Source organism: Petaurus breviceps, unplaced genomic scaffold, assembly GCF_028583685.1.
Source record: "Petaurus breviceps papuanus isolate PSGF00001 unplaced genomic scaffold, PetGlider_PUasm1.0 38, whole genome shotgun sequence".
NCBI lineage: Eukaryota > Metazoa > Chordata > Mammalia > Diprotodontia > Petauridae > Petaurus > Petaurus breviceps.
Window position 1 is genome coordinate 56,503,989 of NW_027186304.1, and position 13,855 is coordinate 56,517,843.

Consider the following 13,855-nt stretch of genomic DNA (forward strand, 5'->3'; position numbering starts at 1 on the left):
AGCCGGTGCTCTTACTCCCTGAACCACCTGACCACCCTTTAGCTACTTTTTCAATAAAGGAAGCTAGTTGACTCCAGTCTTTCCCCCAAATCCCTATACATAAGCCTTCTTTTATGTTTATTTTTTCCTGGTACAAAGGGGATGGGTACTGAAATATGGAAGTACCCAGGAGGTCCCTCATTAAAGTGATCATCACTCCTACAAGAATTCATGGTTAGAAACAGTCAGTCAAAAATAAACATTTATTAAGTATCTAATATATGTCTGACACTGTGCCAAATGCTAAGGATACAAAGCATGCTAATATTAAATAATGATGGAGGAGACATAGGTCAAACAAATACTAATGGAAGTGGAGATGGGAAGATGATTTCTTAAGAAGAAAGCAGTCTCAGGAATTTTGATTGCAAGTGACAGAGTGAAAGGCTGATAATAGATGCTAGAAAGGCACCTCTCAATCAAGGTCATAATATTATTATTTTGGAGGCAGCTGATGATACAGTAGATAGAGTCCTGGGCCTGGAGTCAGAAAGAACTGAGTTCAAATCTGGATTCATATGACTACAAGCTTTGTGGCCATAAACTCTATTTACTTCACTTTCCACATCAGTGAAATGAGGTTAATAATAACATGTATACAGCAAGATTGTCAGGAAGAAATGAAGAAATTCTTTTTAAAAATTTTATTTTTATTTATTTTTAGTTTTCAACATTCACTTTTATAAGATTTTGGGTTCTAATTTTTCCCCTCCCACTTATACAAGATGACATTCATTCTGCTATAGGCTACACATATACAGTCATATTAAACGTATTTCCACATTAGTCATGGGAGTCAAAGGAGGATCAGAACAAAAAAAAAAAGAAAAATAGGGGAGAAAATAGTATGTTTTTATCTGAATTCAGACTCCATAGTTCTTTCTTTGGAGATGAAAAACATTTTCCATCATAAGTATTTTGGAATTGTCTTAGATCATTGCATTGATGACAAGAACTAAGTTTAACAAAATTGGTCATCACACAATACTGCTGTTAATGTGCACACTATTTCTTTACTCATTTGACAAATGTTTGACAAATGTCATTTTCTTTGACAAATCTTTTCCACTACAAAAAGAGCTACTATAAATATTTTTGTACATGTGGGTCCTTTTCCTTTTTTATGATCTCTTTGGAATGGAGATCTCATCGTGGCATTGGTTTAGAGAATAAGATGTTAGTCTATGCCTAGTTTCTAACATACTACTTCCCCAGCAGTTTTTGTCAAGTACTGAGTTATTATACTAGAAACTGAAGTCTTTGGATTTATCAAATAGTAGATTAATACACTCATTGACTAATCTGTCTTGCAACTCTAACTTATTCCACTGATCTACCACAATATTTCTCAGCCAGTACCAAATAGTTTTGATGATTGCAACTTCATCATATACTTTTGAGTCTGGCATGTCTAGGTCATCTTGCTTTGCCTTATTTCTATTATTTCCCTTGATGTTATTGACCATTTCTTCTTCCAGATAAGTTTTGTTATTGTTTTTCTAGTTCTATAAAATAATTTTTGTTAGTTTGACTGGTATGGTACTGAATAAATAAATTAATTTAGAAAGAATTGTTAATTTTATTATATTACCCTGGCCTAACTATTGACAACTGATATTTTCCCCCAATTATTTAGATCTAACTTTATTTTTGTGAAAAATGTTTTGTAATTGTGTTCATATAGTTCTTACATGTGTCTTGGCATGTAGATTCCCAAATTTATTATGTTGTCTATAGATATTTTGAATATAATTTCTCTTTCTATCTTTTGCTTCTGGGCTTTGTTGGTGCTGATGATTTGTCTGGGTTTATTTTATATCCTGTAACTCTGCCAAAGTTGTTAATTATTTCAAGTAATTTTTAAGTTGATTCTCTAGGGTTGCTCATATATACAACTATATTTTATGCAATTAACGATAGCTTTATTTCACCATCACCTATTCTAATTGTTTCAATTTGTTTCTCTTCTCTTATTGCTAAAGTTAGCATTTTTAATACCATTTTGAATAACAGTGGTGACAATGGATACCCTTGTTCTTTTTGAAAAAAAAAAAAGATCTTTTTGCAAAAGATTCTAGCTTATCCTCTTTACATATGATGATTCCAGTTGGTTTTAGAGAGGTGCTACTTCTCATTACAAGAAATACTCCATTTATTCTTATGATCGCCAGTGTTTTTAGTAGGAATGGGTGTTGTATTTTGTCAAAAGCTTTTTCTACATCTATTCAGATAATCATGTGTTTTCTGTCAGTTTTGTTGCTGATGTGATCAATTATGCTGATAGCTTTCCTAATATTGCCTCTAACTTACATTCCTGGTATAAATTGTGTATGATTACTGTATATTATTCTTGTGATAAATTGCTGTAATCTCTTTGCTGATCTTGTATTTACATTTTTTCATCCATATTCATTAGAGAAATTTATCTATAGTTTTTTCCTCTGTCTTGGCTTTGCTTAGTTTAGTTATCAGCACCATATTTGTATCATGAAAAGAATTTTGTAGGACTACGTGTATTTTTCCAAATAGTTTATGTAGTATTGGGATTATTTTTTTAAATTTTAGTAGAGTTCAATTATAAATCCATCTGGCCCTGGAGAGTTTTTTTAGAGAGTTCATGATGGTTTGCTTAATTTCTTTTTTTCTGAAAAGGGGTTAAGTATTTTATTTTCTCTTCTGTTAATCTGGGTAATTTACATTTTTGTAAATATTCCTACCTTTCAATAAATTGTCAAATTTATTGGCATACACTTGGGCAGGATAGTTCCTAATGAATGTTTCATTTTCCTCTTCATTGGTGGTAAGTTCACTGTTTTTTTATTTTTGGTTCTGGAAATTTGGTTGTTTCTTTTCTTTTAATCAAATTGACCAAACGTGTATCTGTTTTATTTTTTTAAATAAAACCAGCTCTTATTTTTATTTATTAGTTAGATAGTTTTCTTAACTTTAATTCCATTAATTTCCCCTTTGATTTTCAGAATTTCTAATTTGGTATTTAATTAAGAATTTTTAATTTGTTCTTTTTCTCACTTTATTAGCTGCATGCCCAGCTGGTTGATCTCCTCTTTGTCTTCTATTTTATTCACTAAAATCTGCCTGCTCATCATTTCTTATACCACAGTAGTCTTTCATTACATTCATATACCATTTTAACAGAACTTCACTGAGCCAGTCTCTAATCTGGTTATGACAAAACAAAGGATCTTTCCAGCAATCAAGTAGAGGTTTAATTAATTACTTTCATCATGAGGAACAGATTTGCAACTCAAGAATTATCCTAATCAGGGGCTCACTTTGAGAAGTGTTCTGTGATTTGATCAGATGAGACTCTGGGAAACCTTTGTTGAGAGCCCCTCAGCTTTGAAAAACCCAGATGTTGATTTGGTATGGATGTAATGGTTGGACAGTTTGGAAACCTGTCTGCTTGATCTGTTTCTCTGTCTTGATAATTCTGTCTATATACTCTGAAGTTCGGGGTGCTGACCTTTTCCCCCTGAACTAGGTAAAAGATACATATTTGACTGATTAAAGTAAGCTTGTTAATGCCCCCCCCAATAAAAAGAGTTATCCTAATCAGAATTCCATCTTGCTGCAGTAAAGGCAGAGATTACATACATAAATCACAAGTGGGAAAGGAAGGAAGAAAGTGGATTACCAAAAGTCCTTTCCAGGGTCTGAGTAGTTCTACATGAGAGGTCCATGATTTCATAATGCAGGTGTTGTGTAGTCCTGTGGGAAAAATATTGATTCAGGTTCTTGGGGTTCATTAATTGGTGGGTCACAGAAACAGAGTTCTCTGATGGGAAGAGGTTCTACAGTCTTGGATTTTTTCCCTTAATATATACAGGAAAAAGAATGCAGTGATTGTGAGAGTGTGGTTGAGGGTTTGACTGATCATTTCTAGCAGCATTGTAAACTTTTGACTTGCAAGCCAGAAGAGGCAATTCTGAAGAATCTAAATTATTAGTATATTCATTAAATATATCATATCAACTAATATGAAAATCATAAATCCAATCACAACCACAACTAGTTCAATCATTTCCCAATGGATGAACATGTCCTCAATTTCCAATTCTTTGCCACCACAAAAAGAGGTCCTATACATATTTTTATACATTTAGGTCTTTTCTCTTTAATATAATCTTTTTTGGGCTACAGACCTGGTAGTGGTATTGCTGGATCAAAGGTTATGCAGTTTGATTTTCCTTTGGGGATGGTTACAAATTGCTTTCCAGAGTGGTTGGATAAATTCACAACTCGACCAACTGCATTAGAGTCCTGATTTTCCCATATTTTCCAATATTTATCATTTTCTTTTTTCTGTCATATTCAATCACTTGATAGGTGTGAGGTAGTACATCAGTGTTTTTCAAAATTGTATTTCCTCTAATCAATAGTGAATTCGAGCATTTTATATGAATGTAGATAACTTTAGTTTCTTCATCTGAAAATTGCCTGTTCATATCCTTTGACCATTTATTAGCTGGCTAAATGCTTGTTTATGTAAAGCGGATATTAGAATCATTTTTCATTTACAGAACTGGGAAGTAAAAATGTATTGATTCTATATTCAAAAGTGCTTTGAAATTTTTAATGTCAAGTTACCATTGCAGTGTTAAATAGTTGTTATATGACTAAAGGTAATCAGTTTTAAAATGATACAGTGGAGACAGGCTATTCAATGAAAATCAATAGTCATCTGTGCCTAAAGATACAATTATTTTTGAGGGAAAATCCCATAATTTTGTCAAATGGTTAACTGCTAGCATTGTTTATTATGCAGTCTACCACATTGCCTACCTTGGATTTTAAAGATAGTCTAACAATCTTTCACCTTCCTTCCTGATGGGGAAGGAAGAAAAAAAAAGATAACTTTTCTTTTGCTTCCTCTTTTGTTTCCTTTCCTTTCAATCTCCATATCTCATATAGGCTGAATATGCACCCCTACTGAAGAATACAGAAGCTTTGACTTGTTCTTTACATTATTTGGCCAAATTTGTCCCTTCATTAGTCTGGCAAGTCTGCTCTTGGGGATTTACCACAGTGGTGCTGAACTTAATGTAAACATCCAACTAGTTGTTACAACTATTACAACTGAGAACTCCTAAGATCAAGTGATTAAAAAGCCTCAGAGTCCCCAGAAAGAGGGACAACAAGGCTACATCATGACTCTACCTCAGTCTAGGTTTGTTTCATCTTTACAAGAAAGATAAGTAAGTTAAATAGGTGTCAACTGCAAGAAAAACAGTTAAATGAGATTAAATAACAGCTACTTAAAAAGTTACATTAAGAACATTAAATTTGCTCTAGGAGGATGTGCCTGGAGTTCTTTTAGAAAATGCTATGATAAATTCTCTTTGTAACAGATTTTTCCCCCTTGTCTAGTTTTACTGGAGCAAACAACATCTTGCAGTGTCTTGCGTTACTTAGAGTCTTTATTTAAAAATCAATTCACTTTTAGTAAAATCATTTTAGAAAAGAAAGCATGATGCAGTAGATAAAGCGATAGCTTCTAAGTCAGAAAGACTTAGAACCCTGTCTCTGAGATTGTGTCCCTAGGTAGGTTATCTAATCTCTCTGTATACCCTGCCTCGAATAAGTTTCAAAGATTTTAAGCTGAAAATGAAGTGTCATTTTGTAATGGCACTTGGAGTTTCCTATAGCAAAGTAATCAGATCACAAATTGCAACATAATCACCAGATATATCTATTGCATGCAATTAGTTAAATAGGCTTCTAACAGCAATTAAATATTTGATAATTTATTTTGAATAATTTTATGTACTTTATGGCATAGAGAGAGACTACCTAAAGAAACTGTTCCTGACCACAAACTGAAGCAGCTCACCAGAGGACAGATTATGAGCCTTAATGTGGAAAGCACTGCAAACTTTTTATTATTTTTAATTCACATTTATGTGCATTCCAGATAATGATATTCTTTATTTTTAAAAGGATGATAATTAATAATATATACTTAATGCATTTGAATATCTCTCATTCAGATTCTAAACTTTTTTTTTCAAATTTAGTGTTAAAAATTGAAAGCCTATGAAAAAACCCACAAAAAAAATTTCTTTGATAAGTTTATTAAATGTGTTTTTCTCCTTCCATTTATAATCTATTTGGCTAAAGGGCAAAGTACTTAATGGTTAGAAAATCCTTGTAAGATTGATTTCTTATTTTATGCTTTGTATATTTTAATAACCCACCAGTTATGCAGTTGCAACTCGATCATGTTTCATATACTATGAAAAGGTAAGTGAATAGGGCAATATATTTGGGACTAAATGGTGCTCTATTAGAATGGAGTCACCTTGTCATCCCCCAAGCTTTAGTTTATCATGGATAGTGAGACAATCGAATATTAAATGGTGGGTTTTCAGGTTTCCTTTGACAAGGACAAAAATCCAGCAGTTTTAACTACAGCCATGAAGTTTTTCTTACCTTGTTTATGACTCTAACCTCAACCAAGTTCTTAGAAATGGAGTAATGTGATAAGTCAAGGAAAGCCTTGTTGTTTGTTGTTGCTTTTGTTGTTCGTGGTGGTGAATGGAGAGAGTCAGCCATGATCTTAGCCCTTAGAATGTGCTTGATGAGCTTGGTTTCCTAGTATAAAATAAAAGACTCATCTAATTGAAATGCAAGAGATGTGAAATTTAAACTTATTGCTGAAGTATCAAGGCAACTCATTGAAGACAGCTCAACTATAGTTCACAGAACCACTAATGTTGGTTTGTGGTCAACTTTTTAAAAAGTCATCTAATTATGATCATTTAGGACTTGTTTAAATGGCCAGGCTATAAAGAATCTGTGATATATTAACATGTTTTTTTTTTGTAGACCTATTGAGAGTGTTACCATTACTCTTAGGCAATTTTGTCTTATTTGTTATTCATGCTTTGTTCATTTTGGTATACTAAGTATATCTGTGCATTTTGAAATGTGTATAGGTTATGTCTTTCAGTACCTAGTCAGGTATTACTTTGAATAATTAAGAGCATATCTATTGCATGCATTGAATCTGTGATATCATTGGTATAAAGTGCTCCTATGTAAGGAAATTCCTGCTGATTATTTGTAACTTTCTTTAATAAGAATTGCCTAGAGAACTGAGAACTTAAGTGACTAACTCAGAGTCATGCATCCAATAACTATCAGAAGCAGGACCTGAACACAAATTTCCCTTCCTCTGTAGTGCAATGCCTTTCTTTTATCTATAACTTTTACTCAGCTGACTATTGTTATGACGTACATTTAGATTTACTTTTCTATGAATTTTTAGGGATTCTACAAAACTATTAACACAGTTATATGTTGCCCCTTGTGGCCAGGGATTAGTTTAAAAGATCTGTGGCAATTACAGATTGAAGAACCTGGTTTGTTTGTTTTTCCTGAACCAAATAATTGGCTCATGAATATTTTGAGTCCTATACCTAATAAACACTACAATAAGGCTCAAGATTTGCTTAAGAAATGTAAAGCTAATGACAAAACTGTCCAAAATTATATTTATATGGCTGATAAAATATTTGTATTGCTTTTTACTAGATTCAGAATAGAAGAATTAGTTTTATGGAGTGATAGCAGGGGTCTGATCAAGAAAAAGACCTTCAAGAAGGCAGAAACAACACATTTACTTTATTAGTAAATTTAATATAGTTCATTTTAAGTTGTTCTTACTATTATTCAAGGCCTTTTATTTCACTAGTGGAGGGAACTTCTATGGAAAAATTCTCTCTACCAATCTAGATTAGCAACTAGTCTGTGATTTATGTTTTTAGAAATTTGCCTAGGGAAGTGAAGAGATTAAGTGAATTATCCAGGCTCAACCAATTATGCAGTGGGAAGATCTCAAGCCATTATTTCTAACTCTTCCCAGATCTCTAACCATTATGACATTTTACTTATTTACAAAACATTATTTATTAATTTTTATAAGCATCAATTGACTTGAAATTTCAAATGTTGTCTCTTAGTCTAAATCTACTAAGGACTATAATATACAAATAGGTCATGAAACAGTAAAAGCATATCTGGACAGTTTTGGAGAATTTATTTAATCAAGGTTTATCTTAGTTATAAGAAGAATGTGTAATTTCATGGATATGAATTCTACAAAAAATGTACTATAGAAAAATGGCATACGCAAGAGATAATTTAAGGGAGAATCTAATGGCTTTCTTTAAAGTTGAAGAAAAGTAGGTTTAACAAAATGGCTAAGAAAGAGTAAACACTTAATAAATACTTGTTGCCTTCCTATTGCCTTGAAGGACTGTTACTTGGAAGAAGGATTATATGTTTTGTTTTGATTTCTCCAATATGATCCCAGAAGACCTTATTAGGAGCAATGGATAAAAGGGATAAAAAGGAAAAATTAGACACCCTGTAAGGAAAAATAACATCAATGACAAAATTTCCTCAAGTTTAAACATATCCTAATGTGGAATAGATAGCCTCAGGAAATAATATTACTATTTCAATTCTACTTTATAGAGGGACCTTTTTTCAAATATGAATTGGAGTAAAGATATCTCGATCCCTTCCATCTCATGGGATTTTATGATTCTCTGATATCCTTTTTCATCCTTGAAATAATAAAATTTACTATGAAGTTTTGAGTTGATGAATTAACCTGTGCATAGCATATATTTGTTTAAGGATGGTCTACATTCAACTTCACAAATGAAAAAAATAAAATAAAATAAATCTAATATGGACAATTAAGGCTTTTGCTTTGAATAAACCTCAAAGTACTAAATAAATATAAAATAATATAGTTGTAGTATATTATGAGTAGAAACAACTACATGACACAGTAGCTAGAGCACTGGACCTGGAGCTAGGAAGAATAAAAAACTTAATAACTGTGTGGTCCTGGACAGAATGCCTGTCTGCCTCAGTTTCCTGAATTATAAAACATTACTAATTGGGGAGGCCAGGTGGCACAGTGAGAAAGTGTGCTGGTCCTAGCGTCAGGAGACCTGGGATTGGTTCCAGCCTCAGATACCTAACACCCACACAAAATAACTGGCCTTGTAACCTTGAGCAAGTTACTTAACCCCAATTGCTAAGGGGCAGCCAGGTGGTGCAATGAGTAAGAGCACCGGCCTCCGTGTCAGGAGACCTTTGATCAGTTCCATCCTCAGATACTCCACACCCACACAAAAAATAACTGGCCATGTAACCTTGAGCAAGTTACTTTACCCCAACTGCTTAAAACAAAACAAAACAAAACAAGACATTACTAACAACAGTTTCCTCAAAGGGCTGTTATGAGAATCAATTACGATGCCTGTAAATTTCCCAGCACAATGCCTGGTACATCGTAAGTGCTTAATAAATACTTGTTTCTTTTCACTCCAATGGAATTTAGCTTTTTGCCTAGACAAAATACCTCCAAAAATTCATATAAATGTAACTCAAGGCTTAAGGATTGGGATAAGACTCCTTCTACTGGTTGAGAATGATTTTTCAATATGTCCCATGCCTGCATTGAGAGTAAGGCAGAGTTCATGTAAACTTGGTGGAGAAGAGATCTTGATCTTCATGGTTTGAACTCTGAGACATAAGAAACTCAGTTCCAGTTCTTTAGAGAGAGGTGTCTGAAGGAATAGAAATATGTTGAGGAGGTAGTACCTTGCTCATATCTTTATTCTTACTCATGTCTCACTTAATTACATCAGAGTCTTCAGGAAATTTTCCAGTATGAGGTCGTCTTTCATTGGGTGGAATTCATTCTTATTGAAAGAGATAGTCTCAGATCTCACCCAGGGGGAAATTCTCTAAAGTCTTTATTATGGAAAAATTGTTATAAAAAGTGTAGGTAAATAGAGGAATCATTGAGTCACTGGGTCCTCTATATGCAGGCTTTCTTCAAGAGTTCTGCCATAGTCATTAGCTAAACTTCATGACTTTAGACCAGTGATAGTATTTTTTATCACCTCTTTTGAAATTGCCTTTGGAACTTGGAGAATATGCTTTAAAATATCTTCAGTGCCATCAAATCCTTATCTTTTGAATTCGAAAACCAGGGGAGATGGTAGATGAGAAAATTTATCAGTTACAAAGAAATCAAAAAGTAATTTGAAGCAAAATCTAAGTATAGATGTCTATGTATGTCCATATAATTATATCATTATGCTTTACCTTTCTAAAAATACTAATGTAATTAGCACCACAATTAGTATCTCTATGTATAAACTCATTTGTGTATGTGTAGTATATATTCTTGTATACATGTATGCATGTATACATATATACACATACAAAGCTGAGGAAGATCTATGCATGTGTGAATATATTTACATGTGTTATGTATATACATATATTTGCATATGTATATATACATTTTTGTTGTTGTTCTGCCCCTCCATGATCCCTTTGGGGTTCCCTTGGCAAAGAGTGAATTGCCATTTTCTTCTCCAGGTCATTTTATAGATAAGGAACTAAGATAAAAAGGGTTAAATGAATTGTCCAGGGTCACATAGCTGGCAAGTGTTAGACATGGAATTTGAACTCATGAAAATGGGTCTTTCTGACTTCAGACTGGCATTCTTTCTATTTTGCCACTTAGCTATATGTATGGGTATAGGTATAAGCATGTATATATATATAAGTATACATATAGAAATATGGATGTATTCATATGTATTTTATGTTTATATATATATATGTGCATCTATATGTGTATGATTATAGGATAGAATGCCCAAAATGCCAGTATTGTTGAAGGGTTGATAAGCTATATTGCATGATGACTACCTAAAAGATCAACACTCATTTAAAATATAATTCTAATAGTTATTTTTGAAAGAATCATTACTTTGTAGTTTTATCCCCCAAATAGTTTGGTATCATATTAAATTTTCTTTGATCTAAAAAGCTAATTCTTCCTCTTAAAAATCAACCATTTTAGATGATAAAATTTTAGTGGGATTTGAAAAATTTGATAACTGTATTATTGACTAAAAGAAGAAGGTGGTAGTGTAGGTGTTAAAATTTCTGGCATTCTCATGTGATTCTAAGTCTGTCTCATTTTGACAGACATGTTATTATCATTGCAAAGTTTTATGCCTCAATTAACAAATGTGGGCTTCACTTGCTTTGAGTGAAATATCAAATCAAATCATTTTTGGAGACTAATTCAATATTTCCTTAAGGGCAACCTGGATGTTTAAATCTTTCATTATTATATTTTAAAAATATATTTTAAAAATACCTTAATATAAAGATAATAATTGTAATAAAAACAAAGTTCACTGCAGCACTGATAAATATATTTTCATATAATAATCACAAGTTATGTCACTTTGGTTAGTCATTTTTTTTCCAATTGAACATAAATATGAAGTCTTTCAGTTTGGATGTGCCTTTAGAGAAAATGAGCTCTTTTCAAGTTTTGGATTCCTGCAGTCTTATATGTGATTCCATTTGAAATTTTGCATTGCTATATAATTGTCAACTAGGAAAATAACCCTAGAGTAATTGTCAAAAAATAAATGACTCCAATTACTTAAAAAAAAAACGGTTCTTGCATTAGATTATTGACACAGAGCTAAGAGAGACCTCAAAACACATCTAGTCCATCACTCTCATTTTACAGATAAGGGATGTGAGGCCCTGAAACATGAAGGAATTTTCTCCAATATCACAGAGGAATAAAAATCACAGGAAGCATTTTTGAATATGGTCATTTGACCCCACAAACAATGTGTTTTCCTCTGTAATGTTCTACATCTTTAAATTCTTATACTTCTTATACTTTGTGTATAAGAATTTACGTATGAAGTTTAAGTAGATCTTTATGTAATTTTAAATTAAGTATCCTTTAGTGGATATTTAGAATTATTGTTTTGGACTTTTATATAATCACAATTCTCTGCAAATATTGATAATTCAAAGGAGATACATAGGATGTCCCAAAATTCTTAGTGTAGTTTTATGCATATATGTATATGAGCATAAAACTGCATTAAGATTTTTAGTGCACTCTATATTTCTATATACATGATGTACTCTGTATAATTTATACATTTTAGAGGAAGTAATTTGGGTTACATATTGGTTTATTATAAAATACATTGAAACTGCATTTAGAATCCATTTTTTCAATTGACAAATTATCTATATTTCTATTGAAGTTCTGAAGATGCATTTGAAGAAAACTTGTTTAATATAAACCCTAATTCAAACTAATCTAAGAATGATACATAGGGTAGTCAATTGGGTTTATGAAAACATGAAGAATATTTTAAAGAACTATAATTTTTTTTTCTAATTTGGCCCTTATATTCATTCTTAAAAATCAAGATTTTTCATAAAGATTTTTCATATAGTCATGGCATGCACTCCAGCTTGGCTTCTGCTTCCTCTTGCCCCACCCCTTCCTACTAAGTCAGCAAATTCAAGGAGCATAGAGGATTTTTAAATCCCATAACCATAACAATTGGTATCACTAATGAAAATTAAAGAGTCAGAAAATAAAGGTTATTGAACAATAAAGTTATCATATAAATAGTACTTTAGAGTTAATAAAATTTGTATAATTAAAAGCATATTTTGATCCTCATAAAACTCTTCAATATAAATAAATAATAAATGTTATTTAGTGGATGAAAGAAAACACTTGATTTCCTTTAGAACCAGTGGGCAAAGTAAAAAATTAAAAATCTACTAGTCACCTAAAAAATGTCTGAATCAAAATAGCTAAAAAGCCCATAGCTAACATCCTGGCTTCAAGGGCAAAGAAAATTATTATAAGCAGTTAGGAAAACATAATTCAAGACAATTCATAGTCAGGTTCAAGTGAAATTTGGTAGCTACCAATAAAAAAAAACTTGGAATATGGAATATAATATTCCAAAAGAAAAAATATATGGAATTAAAACAAGAATAACTTACTTTAAAAAATAAATTATAGGGTGGCTAGGTGGTGCAGTAAGTAAAGTGCTGGCCCTGGAGTCAGGAGGACCTGACTTCTATTCCGGCCTCAGACACTTAACTCCCACACACAAAAAAAACTAGCTGTGTAACTTGGGCAAGTTACTTAACTCCAATTGCCCCCCCAAAAGGCAAAAAAATATAATCCTACAAGGAAAAATAATTGATCTTTAATGAAATAAAGAATTTCAAACATTACATAAAAGACATACATTTATTTCATTAAACATTTTTCAATTACATATAAAAATTTCCACATTCATTTTTTAAAACTTGAATTCTAAATTCTCTCACTTCTCCCACTGATTGAGAAGACAAATTATCTATTATACACATAAAGACATGAAAAGCATATTAGCCTTGTTGCAAAACAAAACTTTCGCCAAAATATGAGATGACAATATAGAAATTTTTAATATATGTTTCATTAGGCAGAGTTCATCAGTTATTTCTCAGGACATGAATAGGATTTTTCATTGTGGATCATTTGGAATTGTTTTGGATCTTTTTCTTGATCAGAGTATCTAAGTCTTTCACACTTCATCAATAGTATATTGCTTTTGCTGTGTATAATGTTCTCCTAGTTCTGCTCACTTCACCTTACATCAGTTCATATAAGTCTTCCAACATTTTCCTGAAAGCATTCTGCTCCTCTTTCTTTCTTTCTTTCTTTCTTTCTTTCTTTCTTTCTTTCTTTCTTTCTTTCTTTCTTTCTTTCTTTCTTTCTTCCTTCCTTCCTTCCTTCCTTCCTTCCTTCCTTCCTTCCTTCCTTCCTTTCTTTCTTTCTTTTGTCTTTCTTTCTTTCTTTCTTTCTTTCTTTCTTTCTTTCTTTCTTTCTTTCTTTCTTTCTTTCTTTCTTTCTTTCTTTCTT

The 13,855-nt window shown here is 32.0% G+C and overlaps 1 pseudogene; it reads left to right on the forward strand.

The window, feature by feature from the left end:
- Positions 1 to 13,855, forward strand: part of LOC138170237 (large ribosomal subunit protein eL6-like) — a 55,429-nt pseudogene that overhangs the window by 28,284 nt on the left and 13,290 nt on the right.